The sequence below is a fragment of the Bufo gargarizans genome, chromosome 5 (assembly GCF_014858855.1).
Source record: "Bufo gargarizans isolate SCDJY-AF-19 chromosome 5, ASM1485885v1, whole genome shotgun sequence".
Taxonomy (NCBI): domain Eukaryota; kingdom Metazoa; phylum Chordata; class Amphibia; order Anura; family Bufonidae; genus Bufo; species Bufo gargarizans.
The window spans coordinates 104193117-104214365 of NC_058084.1; the positions used below are offsets into that span (position 1 = coordinate 104193117).

Below are 21249 nucleotides of genomic sequence, written 5' to 3' on the forward strand. Positions count from 1 at the left end.
AAATGAAAGGTGGAATGTGATTGGTTGCTAGGGGCAACTAGGCCAATTTTCCTTTACACCAGTTTTGATGAATCTCCTCCAGTGTGTTTTAGCACCTGCCATTTTTTATTTTACATAAAAATATGTACCCCCGTGTAATGTCAAAAATGGGGAAAAAGCATTGGTAAAAACAAAAACATTAGCGCCCCTACACACCAAGAGTTGCCAAGATTCCAGTGTTTTAGTGGTGGTGTTTTTCAAACCGCCTTTTTCTTCCGAATTTTTTTTACCCCTTTAGACTACATTCACGCGACTGTGGTGTTTAGCGGATCCGGAACATGTACGGTCCTCAATTTGCAGACCGCCTATTTCGCCGCCATTATAGAAAATGCCTATTTTTGTCCACAAGAATAGGAAGGACATGCTAAATTTTTTTTGAGGGGCAGCAGAACGGAACTTCGGGTGTGGACAGCCCACCATGTGCTGTCAGCATATTTTGCGGCCCCTTATTGAAACAAATGGGTCAGTACCTGTTCCACAAAATTGCGGAACAGATGCGGACTCGTTCATACGGTCGTGTGAATGTAGCCTCAAGAGAAGAAGTTGAAATGCTGCCCCCCCCCAAAAAAAAAGGGCAACAATAAATCGGGTGACAAAAAAGCTTCAACGACACTGCCGTGTTGCACTACATTCATGTTGCGCAACATTTTTTATAAGGATTGTCAATAGGGTTGCACTGCAACATGCGACACCAAACTTTAGGGTACTTTCACACTTGCGTTTTTCTTTTCCGGCGCAGAGTTTTATCCTAGGAGCTCAAATCCGGAAAAAAACTGATCAGTTTTATCCCCATGCATTCTGAATGGAGAGTAATCCGTTCAGGATGCATCAGGATGTCTTCAGTTCAGTCTTTTTGACTGATCAGGCTTTTCAGAAAACCGTAGCATGCAGTATTTTTACCTCCGGCCAAAAATCCTGAACACTTTGACTGAACGCTGGATCCGGCATTTTCCCATTGACTTGCATTAACGCCGGATCCGGCGCTGTGTGTTCAGTCAAACCGGATCCGGCTTTTGCATGTTAAACCCGAAAAATGTGAAAAAAAAGTTAAAGTCCATAAATGGCGAATCCGTTTTTTCCAATTCCTTTTTTTTTATTGTGATAAAAATCCTGATCAGGATGCAAATGTAATCCATTTTCACACGTTTTTCCGGATCCGGCGGGCAGTTTCTTTTTGCGACTGTCATGTTGCAGTGTGACACCATTGACTATCATTAGGAAAAAAAAAAAGTTGCCCGACTAGTCCTAGCCTTAAACATTTTTTTATTACATTTTTTTTAAATCCACCTAACAAAAAATTTTTTTTATGGTCTGTGTTTGATATTTCCCATAGCTGGTGTTTTTACTACAAACAAAAACTCACCAAAAACACCACTAAAATCACAAAAGTACATAAAAACATCACATAAAACTTATCTTTGCGAATCCACCCTTAAAAGACATCAACAAACACTTCACATGCGCAAAAAAAAAACCTAAGGCCCCTTTCACACAAGCGAGTTTTCCACGCAGGTGCAATGCGTTTTGTCAGCAATCGCAGACAAAACCGACTGAACTTGCTTGCAAAATGGTACGAGTTTCACTGAACGCATCCGGAGCGCTCGTGTAAAAGAGGCCTAACCCTAAGTTCAGACCTGAGCGCTTTACAGCGCGTTCCTACGCGCTGTAAAACGCTCAACACGGAGAAACCAATGATTCCCTATGGGAATGGTTCTCACCTGGGCGTTTTACAGCGCGTACGATTGCGCTGTAAAACGCCCGACGCTCAAACAAGTTCTTGAGCTTTTTTTTGGGCGTTTGTCGCGCGTTCCCGCACATATTCGGGAACGCGCGACAATGTGTGCACGCCTGTCTCTGCGCGATTGTAAACGCCCGTACAATCACGCATACAGAGCGCTCGTTTTAGAACGCTCAGGTCTGAACCCCCTTTAAAAGTCTATGGGAGGCAAGCACCAGGCAAAGAGGGGAAATGCCACTGTCCCATAAAACGCATCTCAAGGGTGAAAAGTTGGCGGTTGTCATGTGTTCAATATACTTCCAATGCAACATCTGGAATTTGCGTTTTTTGGCAGAAAAAATATAAAAATAAATAAAAAATACGCATGGCCAGAACTTATTGACTTCATTGAGAAAAACCAAAGCAACCACAGTTTTCCATTAGATGAAATCTGGAACATTTTATAAGGTACATTTTTTTGTTTTTTCCATCACATGGCCATATGAAGCCTTGTTTTTTTGCGGGGCAAGTTGTACTTTTCATGGCACCATTTAATAATCGCATACTATGTAGTGGGAAACTGGGGGGAAAAAAAAAAGTCTAAATAAGGTGGAATTGGAAAAAAAAAAAAAGAAATGCAATTCCACCACAGTTTTATGGGTTTCATTTTTACATTGGCAAATCTGACCCATTCCCTTCATTCTCCGGGTCAGTACAATTAAAGCGATACCATATCGTCATAGTTTTTCTTGTGTTTTAATACTTTTAAAATATGGAATGCATATGAATTTTTGGTCACTTTTTAATACGTTTTTTTGAGAGATTAAAAACGGCAAATCGGCCTTTTTTATTTTCAGTTATACTGTTCACCATATGGGACAAATATTTAAAATTTTACATAGTACGGGCATTTTGGTATGCAGCGATTCTATTGATGCTTATATTTATTTTTAATATGCAGGAAAGGGGGGCGATTAGAATTTTTGTATCTTATTTTTTTTGAGGCCTTTGAGGCCTTAGGCCTCTTTCACACGGGGGTGTGTCCGGATGCGTCCCGATGCATTGCGGCAAACCCACGCGAGAAGGAACGCCATTGCAGTCAGTTTTGACTGAGATTGTGTAACGACGTTCAGTTTTTATCGCGCGGGTGCAATGTGTTTTGCACGCGCGTGATAAAAAACAGACTGTGGTACCCAGACCCGAACTTCTTTATAGAAGTTCAGGTTTGGGTTAGTTGTAGTGTAGATTGTATTATTTTCCCTTATAACATGGTTATAAGGGAAAATAATAGCATTCTGAATACAGAATACATAGTACAATAGGGCTGTTCCGGTTGTGTGCGTGAGGCCCAAGTGTGCTGGGCTTGATAGGAACTTCACTGTGGCAGGCCTCGAAGCCTTCAGAAGGCCTCGCCATACCAGGCGAACAGCTCCCTTGTTGCTTATGGTGAATATTACACATATTCTGTATATTTCACATCCATTTTTCAGCGCAAATTTTTAGGGTGAGATTTGGGGCAAAACCAGAAGATTTTGGTGCTGAAAGTCCACATAAACTATATTGCATTGTGCATATATCCTAAGGGTGAATTCACACGCGTCAGATTTGGTGCAGATATTTTCGGCAACCAGTTAATTCATCTGAACGGAGCCTCCATGTGCCTGCCCCTAAACAATCCCCCATACAGATTAATGGAACTCATGTTCAGTCCCAGTCATTTGTGGAAAAAAAAATCTGGCGGCTGCGAACCCACCCTTAGGGGCCTCTACGCCAGCGACTACCTCTATTGAGTAATCTGGAGAAAAGTCTAAAGTGCAGCTCAGTTGATAACCTGTGACCTGAAAACTTACAGAAAAAAGATTGCTAAAACAGTTATGCTCCGTTCACATCTGCCGTGTGGTTTCCAACCCAAGAAGCCCCTGACAAACCCCATTAAAGGGGTCCTCAGGATAGGTCATCAATATCTGATCTACAGTAACTGCCAGCGCTGGAAACTATACAGTGTACAGAGCGGAGGCAGTAGGCTCTGTCCATTGTGTAGAGAGCTGCAGTACGCGATCTATGGCGCCTTCTGCTCCCACTCTGTACGCTGTATACGGTAGGTCCCAGCACCGCATCTGCCCGAAACAGCTAATCAGTGGAGGTGACGAGTGTGGGACCCCCACTGATATAAGGGCACTTCATTGGGACCGCAAAAGATGCAGACAGCACACTGTGTGCTGTCCACATCCTATTGTCCGTTCCGTGGTGCCCGCAAAAAACAGAACATGTGCTATTATTGTCTACATTACGGACAAGGATAGGACTGTTCTATGATGCAGAATGCACATGGCTGATATCAGTCTTTTGCGGGTCGCAAAAACGGCTACAGCCGCATGCATGAGCCCTAGTACCGATGGCCTATCCTGAGGATGGCCCAGACAACCCCTTTATATGGTAATGGGCTCCATTGGGTTCTGTGAGGCATCTACTTGCATGCAGTGCTATTTATTCTCCATCAAAATGGCAGGATAGGCAAGTGAGCCGCTTTTAGTACTTAGGACTCATTCACACGGCCGTATTTATGTTTATGCATCCGTTTCGCAAGGATGCGGGCCTGTAATTTTAATGGGGCTGCAAAAGATGCGAACAGCACACCGCGTGCTATCCACATCTGTATTTCCATCCTGCGGCCCCCAAGAGTAGGCCTTTCTATGATAGGGCTGGCCGTGCGCGTTCCACAAAATGCGGAACGCATGCGACCAGTATCCATGTATTGCAGACCACAAAACACATACAGTAGTCTGAATGAGCCATTTACCTTCATACAAAACAGCCCCTTAAGGCCTCATGCACACGCATGCCGGGCCCGTGCTGCGGACAGCAAATTGTGGTTGGCAATGCATGGGCACCGACCGTAGGGCTGCCGCATGCGGACGCATCAGACTGTCCACACCGCAAAAAAGTACTGTCCGCACCGCAAAAAAGTAGTGCATGCATTTTTGCAGTAAGAAACCCCACGGAAGCACTCCGTTCTGCACCAACCTTCTGGATTGAGGACCCATTCAAGTGAATGGGTCCGCATCCGTGATGCGGCGTGCACACGGCCGGTGCTCATATATTGCGGACCCGTATGTAGCCTTATAAGAAACTTCCACTTTCTCAGCATGTTTTAGTGGGGTACATCCTACGTCGGAGCAGCTGCATCTAGGGTTGAGTGGTAAACTGGTGTCAACGATATACCGCGGTATTAGGAAACAGCGATATGGCGATATCGCTGTTTCCAAATAACCGCAGTATTTGGTGACGCCATAGGAGCAGTCAATTGCGTGCTGACTGCTCCTAAATCTGTGTCAGCCCGCCCCTGCTTCGTGCATATGCGTACCGTACATATTACTTCCTGCAGCGGCCGCCCCCGGCTCCTCCTCGATACCATATTTAAGTCTCCGCCCACTGGCCGAGCACAGGAGGCGCGCAGAGTCAGTCAGCAGTCCGTGTCCAAGCCATGGTGAGGGTAGAGGAGTGAGAGACCCTAACGGCCCAGGTGTCAGAAATAAAGGTTGTACTGTCTATGGCCCTGGCCCTGCCTGCAAGCTGCACTGCACATGGTGATGGCACTTGATAAACTATAATGTCTCCCTGTTGCCCAATACAGGAGCAACAAGAAGACATTACTGTATGGGGGCCACAAGACATTATTATACTGATGGTGGAGGGGTTATAAATTGTTGTCCCATACATTATAATGTCACCTTGTGGCCCCCTTACAGTACCTAAGTCCAGACAGTATAATGTCTCCTGGTGGCCCCATGCAGTATAGTGACTCTTGTGGCCCACTGCCTGCTGAGCAGCCAGTCCATATAGTATATAACAGTGATGGCTAACCTTGGCACTCCAGCTGTGGTAAAACTACAAGATGCCCCCCTGGCTTGGCTGCTCTCAGAACTCTGTAGAAATAAATGGAGCATGCTGGGAGTCGTAGTTTCACCACAGCTGGAGTGCCAAGGTTTGCCATCACTGGTATATAATGTCTCCTTGTGCCCCGCTGCCTGCCCATACAGTATATAATGTCTCCTTGTGCCCCGCTGCCTGCCCATACAGTATATAATGTCTCCTTGTGCCCCGCTGCCTGCCCATACAGTATATAATGTCTCCTTGTGCCCCGCTGCCTGTCCATACAGTATATAATGTCTCCTTGTGCCCTCCTGCCTGCCCATACAGTATATAATGTCTCCTTGTGCCCTCCTGCCTGCCCATACAGTATATGTCTCCTTGTGGCCCCCACACTGTATAATGTCTCCTTGTTGCTGCCCCCATACAGTATAGTATAACGTCTCCTTGTGGCTGCCCCCATACAGTATAACGTCTCCTTGTGGCTGCCCCCATACAGTATAACGTCTCCTTGTGGCTGCCCCCATACAGTATAACGTCTCCTTGTGGCTGCCCCCATACAGTATAACGTCTCCTTGTGGCTGCCCCCATACAGTATAACGTCTCCTTGTGGCTGCCCCCATACAGTATAGTGTAACGTCTCCTTGTGGCTGCCCCCATACAGTGTAACGTCTCCTTGTGGCTGCCCCCATACAGTGTAACGTCTCCTTGTGGCTGCCCCCATACAGTATAAAGTCTCCTTGTGGCTGCCCCCATACAGTATAACGTCTCCTTGTCACTGCCCCCATACAGTATAACGTCTCCTTGTCAGCTGCCCCCATACAGTATAACGTCTCCTTGTGGCTGCCCCCATACAGTATAACGTCTCCTTGTGGCTGCCCCCATACAGTATAACGTCTCCTTGTGGCTGCCCCCATACAGTATAACGTCTCCTTGTGGCTGCCCCCATACAGTATAACGTCTCCTTGTGGCTGCCCCCATACAGTATAACGTCTCCTTGTGGCTGCCCCCATACAGTATAACCTCTCCTTGTGGCTGCCCCCATACAGTATAACCTCTCCTTGTGGCTGCCCCCATACAGTATAATGTCTCCTTGTGGCTGTCCCCCATACAGTATAACGTCTCCGTGTGGCTGCCCCCATACAGTATAACGTCTCCTTGTGGCTGCCCCCATACAGTATAACGTCTCCTTGTGGCTGCCCCCATACAGTATAACGTCTCCTTGTGGCTGCCCCCATACAGTATAACGTCTCCTTGTGGCCCAAGTGTTTTTTTTCCCCCCTTCTAAATGGGTATTTATCACGATATATATATAGTTATCGCGATAAATGTATTAATATCGTGGGAATATTTTTGATATCGCCCAACCCTAGCTGCATCACACCTTCATGTGGTGGACACGGACTGTGAATTGTCAGTTGACCGCTGCACGATTTCGCCAGTGATATCACATAACTGCGCACTCATTAATGACTGTTCATGTGGGTAAAGCTGCGGTATCACCAGCATATCATGCAGCCAGTTATTTACCGATTTGAAAAATGGAGAACGAGGCCCCCATTGCAGCACTGGTGAGTGTCACATACTTCTACCCCTAGGTTTGGAAGTTCTGAAAGGTCATGGTGTGGCTGAATATTGCAGTGTGAGTCATTCTTACCACCATCTTACACTTCCTGCAAGACCCCACGTTGATACGAGACATAAATTGTGTGTTTCTAAAATGTCATTTTCTTACACAGGAAGTAAAGTGATTTCTACCATGCACCACCAGGCGTACATCACCATCATTCATCAACTGGTAGGACCAGGAGAGAAACCCTAATGCCACCTGCACACCATGTGGATTACGCATGGGTTCTCATGTGGAAAAACAGCAGCGTAATACAGTACCGGCAAAGTGTATGAGATTTCACAAATCTTGTGTACACTTTGCTTTTTTGTGCATAAATTTACCTGCTGTGTGGTTTTTGATTTATTCCAGTGTAACGTTATCCCTTATCTATAGTATAGGGAATAACTGGTAGATCGGTGGACATCACAATGCTGTGCTCTGTACCTCGTGGATCTCCCCCCAAATGAACGGAGCAGCAGATAGGACATGCGTGCTCTCAGCCCATTCATTTTTATAGGAGTTTTGGATATAGCCAAGTACAGCGCTCACTAGTGAGGTACTGGTCCACTATAGGGGACATTATAAATACTGGGCCACTATATGGGACATTGTAAGTACTGGGGGCACTATGGGGGGGGGGCATAATAAATACTGGGACCACATTGGAGGACATTAGAATTATAGGTGCTGTAAGAAGGTACGTGCCTCGGTGGAGTAAGAGCCGGTTTTTATGTTTCAGCAGCAGTTGCTGTTTTATACCTTGATACTTAGTATGGCTATAATAGCTGATCCGGGACGGCTCTTACTGGGAGTAGTCAACGTGCTGGGTGGGTGACTACTCCCCATGTTCCGGACCGGGTTTTGCCAGGCATAAAAACCAGCCAGCACTGCCAGGTGGAGAGGATTACCTCCGTCTGACAGTGGAGCTCATAAGGTCTGTGTTGGGATCTGCGGCTTGAGGGCTCAGACCCCTGTGAGGGCGAACAGGCTGCCTAATGCCTGCCTGTGGACTTGACTACTCACAACTTCCAACAGAGTGTGAAGTAACACCTAGGAGAAAAGGTGACTGTTTTGTATATGAACTTTTCATGTGTGTGAACGATCACCAAGCAACTTGCGTTTTTGTTTTCACGTGTGAATAAACACTGATGTTTTGAACCAAGAACTTGTACTTTGCCTCTGCTGCACCTGCTAATCCTAACTACCAGAGCAAATCCCCACAGTGCATACCTACTGGGGGCACTGTATGGCACATGATTACTGCCAGCACTATAGGTGGCATTATAAATACTGGGGGCATTTTAGGAGAGCATGATAACTTTTGGGACAGTATGTGGCATTATAACTGCTGAGGGCACTGTAAGAGCATTACTACTAGAGGCACTATAGAGGCATAATTACCAGTGGCACTATAGAGGGTATTATTACTACTGGGGATACTATAGAGGGCTTTATAACTACTGTGTGCACTGTGAGAGAATTATAACTAATGGGGACACTTTGGGGAAAATAATTTCTACTATGGGGACATTGATACTACAGGGGAAATTATTATTTGGACAATATGAAGGGCACTATAGGGGGACACTGTCACTATCAAGAGTACTGTTCTAATGAGGGCACTCAGGAAATTATTACTATTGGGGGGGACTTTCGGGAGTGCTGTTATTATGGGGGACTATTCTGTATAGCACTATTATTTCTGCAGTATAGTATTTGGGGGCCTGGGGGAGCCCAACAGGCACAGTATTGGGAGTTGCAGCAGGATGACCCTGTTGGAGCACCAGGAGGGGCAGGATGATTTATAAGTGAAGAACCTAAGATGTGTGGGCATTATTATTATTATGGAGGGCACGACTACTAACTGGGGCACTCTCAGTTAATGTTATCATTTTTGGGCCAACGTAGGGTGCACCATTACTAATGAGGGCAATCTGGGAAAGAAATATTACTATTTGTAGGACCTTTGGGACTAATATTACTATAGGGGGGACTATATGTATGGCACTATTATTTCTGCAGTATAGTATCTTTGGGCATTGAGGAGCACAGCAGGCACAGTATTGAGGGTAACATAAGATAACACTGTTTGGGCACCAGTGGGGGATAATGACGTAAAAGTGTAGAACCTCCGATGTCTGTGTGGTAAACTCTGCAAAAATGAGACATGGAAAAAAGATATCATTATGGCAGTCCGGGTTGAATGAAGATGAGAAAAGAGTACGTGTACATTAGGGGAGACGTCACTGGATGTAATAGGTAGCGCTGAATTCTTCTGTATCTTTGATAGCACTGAATATAATGTCCATACAAATATATGGTTGGATTGAGAGTTTGGTGTTTCAGGCCTGCATCCTGCCTCTCTCAAGCAGCCGGGGTGGAGGGGGGCTCGCTGAAAACAAAGACTTGCCCCTGCAGTTATAAACACGAATTGGGGGGCCACTCAGATGTGTTCACCCCCCTGTGCTGAACCCTAAGCTACGCCTCTGGGGTAGAGCCAAAACATAACCAGGGTACATCAAATGTGCACTGCATGAACATGACAGTCTAATCAGATAATGTCTACCTATCTCACCTATCTTGTCAGAGAGGGGCTCATCACTACAATTATTTAACTACCCAGTGGGCCCGACACAGGGCCTGCCACACGTAGCACAGCAGCCTCTACTCCCACGTATCGCTTTCATAATGAGTAAGACATTAGAAATCATCTTAATCTGGTGATAGCATACATCTCCTCCCTTATCTCTGTAGGCCATCTTCCAAACACAGCTTCTCATAGCCGCTGGTCCATTGTGAGTTTAACTAAAGCCCTTAAAGAACAAATTAGCTGGACTGATTCCGAAACCTTAATCACCAGGTCAAGCTTAAGGAAATTAATATCTACTTCACATCCATCAAAGTGGGTTATTACACCACAGTAGATTTCCCTGCCCCGTGTAGTAGAAATGACAGGCCTCACATCAGTGGGAGTAATTATAGGTTCTGACCCTGGTGTCCACTACGGACAATAGCACTTAAGAAATGGCCGTAACATGTGTGACTAATGTCCCCATAAATTATCACCATGGGTTAAAAATCTGAGCGGAGCAGAGCAATGCTGTGGGTTGTGTCTGGTATTCCGGCTGAGCTCTGCTGAAGTGAATGGGACTGAGCTGCAATTCCATACACAACCCGTGGACAGGTGCGGGGCTGTCTTTTTTTGAAGAAAGCAGACATCATTTTCTAGTCCTGGAGAGAACTTTAACGGGTTTGGACGCTTGCCTATATACAGTTAGGTCCATATATATTTGGACACTGACACAAATTTAGTTTGTTTTTACCTGTTTACTAAGGCTACTTTCACACTCGCGTTTGGTGCGGATCCGTCATGGATCTGCACAAACGCATCCGTTCAGATAATACAACCGCATGCATCCGTTCAGAACGGATCCGTTTGTATTATCTTTAACATTGTGCCATATTGTGTCAGTGAAAATGGATCCGTCCCCATTGACTTACATTATGTGTCAGGATGGATCCGTTTGGCTCAGTTTCGTCAGACGGACACCAAAACGCTGCTTGGGTGTCCGCCTCCAAAGTAGAATGGAGTCAAACTGATGCATTCTGATCGGATCCTTTTCCATTCAGAATGCATTAGGGCAAAACTGATCCGTTTTGGACCACTTGTGAGAGCCCTGAACGGATCTCACAAATGGAAAGCCCAAACACCAGTGTGAAAGTAGCCTTAGCGGCCAGCTGTTCCATTCTGCAAAATACAGAATGCACACGGCCGGGATACGCAATTTGCGGACTGTTATGTCACTTCCTTTGTAGAGCAGTATAGGGAAAGTGCATTGGTACAAAAAAACTGTTAAACCCCAAAAATGCGCCCCCCCCCCCCCCCCCAAATGATCGTGCCTGTGGTACCTCGGAACCGAAGCCAGGTTTGGTTTCAAGTGTTAAACTAGTTTTCCACTTTAAAAATCAATTACTGAAGATACTCAACGAAGTCACGTGCGACTTTGAGAATAACTAACGTCTGCTCATCGGAGCCCAGACGGATCTCCGTACAGTATTATTCCAAAGTTACAAATGAAGCAACTTCAGATGTAACATCCAAAGCTCGCTTCGCTCGTCACCAATTTTCATCAGTGATGTTGAGCCAAAACCAGGTGCGGCTCTAAACACAGAACTGGTGCAGATGTTTCCCTTATACCTTATGTCTGTGGAGGCTCCAATCCTGTTATTGGCTCACAATCACTGATGGAAATCACTGACCGAACACTGACATGTGAATGAGGCTTTAGACCATGAAGGGACACCCTCTCTCCCAACTGGTAACACTTAGCCTGGCATTTATTTCAGACTGCTGGCAAGTCAATCATAAACTTCTAGTAGGAATAATAGAGGAATGGCACAACATAGAGCAAAAAAAAAAAAAAAAAAAAAAAACAGATGCCCCAGAATTGTTATTACATGTGTGGTCAAAACAAATGTACGGTAAGAATACATAGCAGGGTATGAGCGTGGTATTACGGCCATGTGTATTCATCCATTGGGCTGTTTTCTATTGATGTCTATCAGGGCTCACGCAATCTACGGTGTCATGTTGCCCCGCGGATGCCGATGGAAAGCAGCTCACGCAGCACACCCATCTATTTTCCTGTAAGCAGGGAAGGCATGTTCTGTAGCGTATCATAAAAGGTATATTTACAGTGTGCAGTCTAAGGAGAAAATTACAGTACAGCCTATGTTAATTAAAGAAGAATGATGGCAAACGTAAAAGTAGTTAATTTACAAGCCATTATGGTAACAAACTTCGCAATGAATCACAGCGAAGAAACCGGCCCCAGAAACCAATTACCACTTACTAAAACCATCTTTTTGCCAACAGAAGCAATGCAGGGTTTGCGGGCACGGGAAGCATGACAGGGCTGGTGGCATTACCTTAGTGACAGGCACATTACACAAAATAATGCCACAGCATAACATTAGCTTTAGCTTTTTTGGCCACGCTTTAATATTAAAGAGGTTATGTCATTCACAGCTGCAGGCTGTATTTCAATGCGAGTTTTCCAAACCCATGGTAACTCGGGTGCGCGATGCTGCAGGTGATTTGCGTTCTCATGCCCATGTTTATTCGCAGGTCCACATTACGGAGGTCAGTTTTCCCTCCCTACTGCTGCGGATTGGTAGATGTACGGGAGGTTGTCTGAGAGGAGTAGTAGTTGCTTGCTCTATAAACAGGAAGTGTTGACAGCTTGAACGCGGCTCACCCGCTACAGTGAGGTCTATGGACTGGAAGAATGCTAATGTGATTGCTGACAGAGTATGAAAGAGGAAGTACGCAGGGCTTCCTGAAAAGAGAAGCTACAAGCTATAAGGCAAAATGTTATCATAAGGTCTGTTGTGTTACTTATGACGGATAGGCACTAAAATAAACTATTCGCCACTTAAATTTAAGAGGATAACCATGGGTATTTATTAGAGAGGTAGTCCTGCCACATAGATTTTTTCTTAATGTTTTTCAAACAGCTTACGCTGCCATAAAATAACAAAAGTAGTAATATTCACCTTAACCCCCTCCCTCCCCATGCTGACTCTTCCTGGGTCTTCTGCCAGTCTCTGTTCACTGCGCTTGAGCCATGACTTGCTGACACAATGAGTGACTACTGCAGCCAATCACTGGCCACAGAGGTGACCTCAATGATGTCAATACGTCATTGCTGAAGCCAGTGACTGGCTGCAGCATTTTAAATAAGCATCATCGTGAATAGAGACCTGCAGTGGACTAAGGCCTCATGCACACAGCTGTTCCGTGCGTTGGGGATAGGGCTGAAACGATTACTCGATTAAATAGAGTAATTCGACACAAAAAAATCCTCAATGCTAATATTTTTGCATCGAAGATTCGTTAGTGTCACGTGACCACAGAGCGGGAGTGAAGTGCTTGCTATTACTCCAGCTCCGTGGTCTCCTGCTGGCCCGCAATACTCACCTTTCCAGCAGGGGGCCTCCGGACACTCCACAGCACATTCATGGTCCCGCGCTGAACTGACCTCCTGACGTACGCACGCCATTACCTGACGCGCTGTGTGACGTCAGACGCAGAGCAGCGCAGAACGATGGAGTGTCGGCGGCACCCCTGCTGGAAAGGTAAGTTGGTGCGACTAAGGCCGGGCACCCGGAGTGCACAGCGTCATAGCAACCAATGATGCTGTGTACTCCAGGTGTCAGGAGGAGTGGGGGTGTAGGAGATAATTTCACAAGTGGGGGGTGGAGAAGTGCTGCTGGCTCTGGGGTGGGGGAGAAGTGCTGCTGGCTCTGGGGTGGGAAAAAAGTGCTGCTGGCTCTGGGGTGGGAGAGAAGTGCTGCTGGCTCTGGGGTGGGAGAGAAGTGCTGCTGGCTCTGGGGTGGGAGAGAAGTGCTGCTGGCTCTGGGGTGGGAGAGAAGTGCTGCTGGCTCTGGGGTGGGAGAGAAGTGCTGCTGGCTCTGGGGTGGGAGAGAAGTGCTGCTGGCTCTGGGGTGGGAGAGAAGTGCTGCTGGCTCTGGGGTGGGAGAGAAGTGCTGCTGGCTCTGGGGTGGGAGAGAAGTGCTGCTGGCTCTGGGGTGGGAGAGAAGTGCTGCTGGCTCTGGGGTGGGAGAGAAGTGCTGCTGGCTCTGGGGTGGGAGAGAAGTGCTGCTGGCTCTGGGGTGGGAGAGAAGTGCTGCTGGCTCTGGGGTGGGAGAGAAGTGCTGCTGGCTCTGGGGTGGGAGAGAAGTGCTGCTGGCTCTGGGGTGGGAGAGAAGTGCTGCTGGCTCTGGGGTGGGAGAGAAGTGCTGCTGGCTCTGGGGTGGGAGAGAAGTGCTGCTGGCTCTGGGGTGGGAGAGAGCTGAAGGCACTCGGGTAACGGAGCTTATGGCACTGGGGATAGTGGAGCTGATGGCACTGGGGGGAACTGAAGCACTTGGGCTGATCACACAGGGGGGAACGAAGGGTGTTGGGGTCTGATGAGTTTTTATAAAGAAAAAACAGTCTAATTCAATTTTTCTTATTAGAATACTCGATTAATCGTAAAAAAATAATCAATAGAATACTCGATTACTGAAATAATCGTTTACTGCAGCTCTAGTTGGGGACCGCAATTTGTGGTTCTCAATGCAAGGGCGACATCCGTGCGGTTTGTATTACGTGAACAGTGAATGCAAAGAGCTCGTCACAATATGTCAGCATGTTACAAGCCAATGGCCAAGGTTGTCATCTATCAGGCCATATGCACACGACTGTATTTTTTGCAGATCGGATGTAGACCCGTTCATTTCTGTGGGGCTGCAAAACATGCGGACAGCACATTGTGCCCGTTCCATGGCTCTGCCCAAAAAATAGAACATGTCCTATTCTTGTCCGTATTGCAGAAAAGAATATTCTACAATAGCGCAGGGAGCACAGCCGAGATCCACAGTTTGTGGACCGCAAAACACTCTTATTTTACCATTATCAACAATCACAGCTGACTGTTTACGGTTGGTAGCTGGACGTAACCTGTAATGTTGGTCAGAAGCTGGTGGACAAATAGTGGTGAATGGCACGTCTTCGGCTCACTTTAGAAGCCTTGGCACACCTGGTTTCTGATACAGATGTGGCACTGCATTAATAACTGGCATTCGCTAGCACAAAGCGTTGCCGCTGAACAGAAATTCAATGAATGCGCCGTACATAACTTCACATGAAGAAGCTTGTTTGTTTTTACAGTGTCAAGAAGTCCACGCAATGCCGAGGTGATTCATAAACCTAATAACAGTTCAAACAAGGCCGGCCCAGCTCTCAAACGCAATTGAGACACTTCACAATGCAAATATTTGGTCACCTTGTGGGCTACCAAGAATATAAAGCTTTGCTAATACGTCATTTATTTCACTGCAAACCTGACAACGATATAAAATGTAGGATACTACACCGCGCAGCAGGTGCATCTCTGCCATCTTGACCATGGCTGAATCATTCAGCACAACAGCATGGCAGCTAGGAGCCTTTCACTGCTCCAACGGTGTCAGGCTACTTTCACACTGGCGTTTTGGCTTTCAATTTGCGAGATCCGTTCAGGTTTCTCACAAGCGGTCCAAAACGGACCAGTTTTGCTCTAATGCATTCTGAATGGAAAAGGATCCGCTCAGAATGCATCAGTTTGCCTCCGTTCCGCCTTCATTCCGTTTTAGAAGCGGACACCAAAACGCTGCCTGCAGCATTTTGGTGTCCGTCTGACGAAACTGAGCCAAACGGATCCATCTAATGTAAGTCAATGAGGACGGATCCGTTTTCTATGACACAATCTGGCACAATAGAAAACTGATCCGTCCCCCACTGACTTTCAATGGTGTTCAAGACGGATCCGTCTTGGCTATGTTAAAGATAATACAAATGGATCTGTTCTGAACGGATGCATGCGGATGTATTATCTGAACGAATCCGTCTGTGCAGAGCCATGATGGATCCACACCAAATGAGAGTGTGAAAGTAGCCTTAGCCGGCCACAGATCTAACATTTGTCTCCATTCAATTCCATAAAAACCCAGGTGACATTTGTCTGACTTGTCATGGCTTGCATGTGCGTCTGGTAAGAGTGGTCACCTCTGCAGTGCCACATTTGCTCTTCAGAGAATGCCCACTAAAGGCTTAGCTTGCAGCTCAACAAGCAAACAGAAATCAGCTAACAACCTAAACCTTTCCAACTGCACATCTAAAACGGCATTTTTTTTTTTTGGGGGGGGACAATTTTCCCATCTGGGTGTTGTCGGTTTAGAAGCACCTAGACTGTACAATGATGCACTAAGTCAACCAGCGGCACTCCAGCTGTTGCAAAACTACAAATCCCAGCATGTCCAAGCATGCTGGGAGTTGTAGTTTTGAACCAGCTGGAGGGCCGCAGGTTAAGCATCCATGCACTAAGTCAATGGGTCACTCCACACAGAGAAAGACATGGCATGCACCATCCAGCTCCGATTTTTCTGCAAGACCCGTTCACTGAGGTGAATAGGTCTGCGAGAAAACAGACCAAACACAGTGCAGTTTATTTAAAACGAGTTTCTTATCATTCATCTAAATCAGCCATAAAAACTTCCAAACAGAGAACTATTACATAATGTGTGTAATTTCTAGAAAAATAACATGACTTCTTATCAGCAATAAATATTTCTGTGGCTTCTGCATACGGGTAAGGCCTCATGCACACGGCCGTTGTTTGGGTCCGCATCCGAGCCGCCGTTTTGGTGGCTCGGATGCGGACCCATTCATTTCAATGGAGCAGCAAAAGATGCTGACAGCACTCAGTGTGCTGTCCGCATCCGTGGCTCCGTTCTGCGGCCCCGCAAAAAAATATTAGCGATTTGCGGACAAGAATAGGCATTTATATTGCCAGCGCCCGTTCCGCAAATTGCGGAAGGCAACACTGGCGCCTTCCGTTTTTTTGCGGATCCGCAGTTTGTGGTCTTTTACCACAAATCTACCAAAAAAAAATGTAATATCATAATATATTTCAGAACCTAAGGCTACGGTCACGTCACCAGTAGAGGAACAGCCTGACGAAGTTCACGGTATCCGGCATAGCCGGATAATTATACGCACTGCTGGATCCCTTTTTGACTACAATGGGATCCGACCGGAATCTGGCTGCTTTCTGGGAGAAATGTCGGCTTTTGGACGGACAAAAAGCCATGCATGACAACATTTTGTCCAGCCGGCATTTCTCGCAGAAAGAGGCCGGAACCTAATGTAGTTAATGGGGATTGGATTATATGAAGCATTATCTGGCTATGCTGCATACGGTGAACTCCGTCAGGCTGTTCCTCTGCTCAACAGTCTTTCGAAGTTCACAGCAAGGATGTGAAAGTAGCCCAAGGCCTCATTCACATTTCCATATCTGTTTGACATCCGTGAAAACGTGTTTCATCCATGAACAGAGGTCGCGCATTTTTTTTTCAGAAGAGTAAAAAATACTCCTCTTAACAATTTGGAGGGGTATTTTTAGCCGAGGAGGAGTACAAATTTTGTTGCAATATATATATATATATATATATATATATATATATATATATATATATATATAAATAATGCATAGGCCCACAAAACGTTATGATATTTCTGCAGGGAAACCATTGCTAGTCTCCCATGCATCCAACATCATACACTAAACATAAGACCACTGCTGCCACACACGGCGCCCACCTGACGCTGACGCACTCGGCGCCAACCTAATGATGTGCCCACCTGACACTACTATATACATATAACATACACAGCTCTACCACATGCCCATTACACAGATAGTTTGCTATATACACATTGCACACACAGCTCTGCTACATGTCCATTACACAGATAGAACTACTGTGTGCACATTGTGGGCCAGAGGTTTTCTGTTACAAACCTTTGATATCAGAGATATATAATATATATATATATATATATTTTTTAATGGAAGTCCAGGGCAGCACTCCTAGTAATAAAGAATTGGGTGCCAGCGATGGAAACACCTGACCAAGGTGTACAATACAAAAATAGAAGACACCGCAGCACATCCTTTGGTGAAAATAGGGGATCTTTATTCACCCAAGCGACGTTTCAGTCCGCTTACTCAAGCTTTGAGAAAGGTCCCAGTAAGCAGACTGAAACGTCGCTTGGGTAAATAAAGATCCACTATTTTCACCAACGGATGTGCTGCGGTGTCTTCTATTTTTACATATATATATATATATATATATATATACATATATACATACATACACACACACACTGTGCACTGATTAGACATATCATTATAGTCACACACAAGCAACTCTGGCGGATCCGTAGCTGGACTGCTAGATCACAGGTACTTGATGTCATTTGGGGTCAGGACAGACTATGGTGGAGCACAAGCGGTTCCTCCCCTCCTGCGCTTGTACAGTCATCCTCCTGCTTGTGAGGCTGCAATCTATCACTAAACAATAGATGTAAGCTTTACCGAGACGAATGTCACTTTCCCTCGAACAGATAAATGGGGACCATTCCGCTTACGGCGAGGGTCCGAGAAAAGCTCATAAATGTTTTAGCGCACACTCTTCCATGTGCAACTGAGAAGATGGTTTAATAAACACACATTACCCTGCAATTAATGGCTGAACGACTACTTCCTGAGAGCTTTAGAGACCTACTTTACTACGCTGATGCAATGTCTAATTTGCACTCTAACATTAACAAAAACTCCCTGTGATTTACAAAAGCAGGGGAGGGAATGGAGACGCTTTCAGTCCATAAATGTGCTCCCTAGATACGAAATACAGTAGCGGCCTTCAGTTTTAGAAAGCGACATGTCATTGCCTGTTTACCCACATAATTAAGGAAATCTAATAATAGTTAGCAATTAAGGCGGGTCTTAGACATTGGCGCACATTTCCAGATATATATTTTCTTGACGTATTCGAGCACATGTTATGGAGCTCGGGAAAAGTTCTGTTTCTCATTAGGGCTGAGAAATGGATGGGGACTAGACCTTTGGGGTCCTATGATGGTTGGCAGGTAAATCGACACTGCTGCCAGTTGTTAGCCATGCCATCCGTGCTCTGCGTAATGTACAAATCACTAACAGCAGGTCGAAACGAAACCAGGAGCCAATCAGGACTATCAGGAGGCCTTTTTATGGCACTGCAGTAAGAGCTTTCACAGATATAATTACAACATCCGCGAAGTTCAACTTCTTGCAGTTCCCACATAAAATATATTTATATATATAATTTAATTTAAAAAAAAAATATATATAAAAAAGTATTCCAGCCAAAAGCCTTTATCACCGATCCACTCAGCTCACTGCTTGGCTGTTTCGGTCAACTCCACAGACCTCACGTTTATTAATCCAGTTGCCTGGCTTTGAATATTCTCCATCAATTCTATATGATTATTACAATGTGGAGGCCAAAACTGCAGCACATATCCCACATGAAGCTTCACAAGGGATTAATGTAGCTGCATACTAAAAATAATAATGTGTCAACGGTATATATTTAAAGGGGTACTCCCATCTCATAAAGTGATGGCATATCGCTCGCTCAAATATGCGATTATTTTATGATTGCCGGGGGTCTGAACTCAGGGACTCTGGACAATTTTGAGAATGAAGAACCCCTGCCACCCGCTGTGCAAGAAACGGAGTCCCATTAAACGGAATAAGGCTGGGCGAAGGTCCCTACACTTCTGGTGGATGGGAGCACCACTGTGCTGTGAAAAATAATGAACGCCCTCTTCATTCTCAGGATCAGTGAGGGCCCAGAGGGCAGATCCCTACTGATCATAAAATAATCCAAATCTTAAAGGGAACCTGTCATCAACTTTATGCTGACCTTACTGAGGGCAGCATAAAATAGTGACAGAAATGCTGATGTCAGCGGTGTGTCACTCATGAGCTAAAAGTAAGTGGTTGCTGAGAACCAGCATCATAATCATTGCAGCCCAGGCCTAGAAAAGAGTCACATCTACCTGAGAAGAGTCCTGGTTATTCCTAATCTCCTGCTCTCTCACCATCTTCTGATGATTGGCAGTTCTCTCCTAGAGAGAAAGGGAGAAAACTAGGTAGAAGACTGTCAGCCATCAGCAGGTGGGCAGGAGAGCAGGAAGTCATGAATAACCAGGACTCTTCTCAGGTGGACGTGACTCTTTTCCGGGCCCGGTCTGCAATGATTGTGATGTTGGTTAGTTTAAACAGTTAGTTTAACTTCTGTTGTGGGAAAAATGTTTGAAGGACTCTTAAGAGGACCTTTCATGGGTTTGCATTAAGTGAGATAAATATCTGTACCGGCGAGAAAAAAAACCTTCCCGGCTGTGGCGCTCTGGCTGCGATTGGACAGCGCTACAGCCAGGGGAGAAGGAGACGCCCACAGAGGAATCCTGCCCCCCCCCCCTTCCCCCACCACCATTACAACGATGCTCAGTATTAGCATACTGAGCGCAAACTTTGCGGGGGGCCATAACAGTGCGCAGAAGCGCTATTTAAAAAAAAAACTGGCAGGGTGGCAGCATCAGCGGGGGCTACCCCGCAGGTACAGATATTTATCGCACTTACTACAAAACCCATGAAAGGTCCTCTTTAAGGGTCTATATACAGGAGTATGTGACTGTAAATAATATTATAAGTGATAACGAACATGGCTTTACCAAAGACAGAAGTTGTCAGACTAACCCTGGTTTCACACCTAAGCGTTTCTCAAACGCGCGTTTTTATGCGCGTTTTTTGTAATAGTAAACGCGCGTTTGACACGCGTTTGGGTGATTGACAGCAGTGTTGTCCAAAGAGTCTATGGCCCAAACGCGCGTCAAACGCCCCAAAAAAAGCTCCTGAACTTGTTTATGCGTCGGGCGTTTTACAGCGCATTCAAACGCTCTGTAAAACGCTCAAGTGAGAACCAGGGCCATAGGAAAGCATTGGTTTTCACGTGTTGAGCGTTTTACAGCGCGTTTGAACGCGCTGTAAAACGCTCAGGTGTGAACTTAGGGTAAGGCTACTTTCACACTCGCGTTTTGTGCGGATCCGTCTTGTATCTGCACAGATGGATCCGCACAAATAATGCAACCGCTTGTATCGTTTAATAACGGATCTGTTTGCATTATTCATAAAAAATAAAATAAAAAGTCAAAACGGATCCGTCGTGACTTACATTGAAAGTCAATGGGGGACGGATCCGTTTTTAATTGCACCATATTGTGTCAGTGAAAAACTTATCCATCCCCATTGACTTACATTGTAAGTCTAGACGGATCCATTAGGCTCCGCATAGTCAGACGGTTACCAAAACGCTGCAAGCTACGTTTTAGTGACCAGTCTAAAAAAACGCAACAAAGGCCAAACGCAGCAAAATTGATGCATTCTCAACGGATCCTTATCCATTTAGAATGCATTGGGGCTTAACTGATCCATTTTTGTCCGCTTGCGAGAGCCTTGAAACGGATCTCCCAAGCGGACCCAGAAACGCCAGTGTGAAAGTAGCCTAACCTGATTTGTTTTTATGAGGAGGTGAGTAGTAG

At 45.7% G+C, this 21249-nt stretch overlaps 1 protein-coding gene across 4 annotated transcripts in view; it reads right to left on the reverse strand.

Moving 5' to 3' along the window:
* Positions 1-21249, reverse strand: part of NCOA2 (nuclear receptor coactivator 2) — a 219506-nt gene that overhangs the window by 78486 nt on the left and 119771 nt on the right. The window lies entirely within an intron of this gene.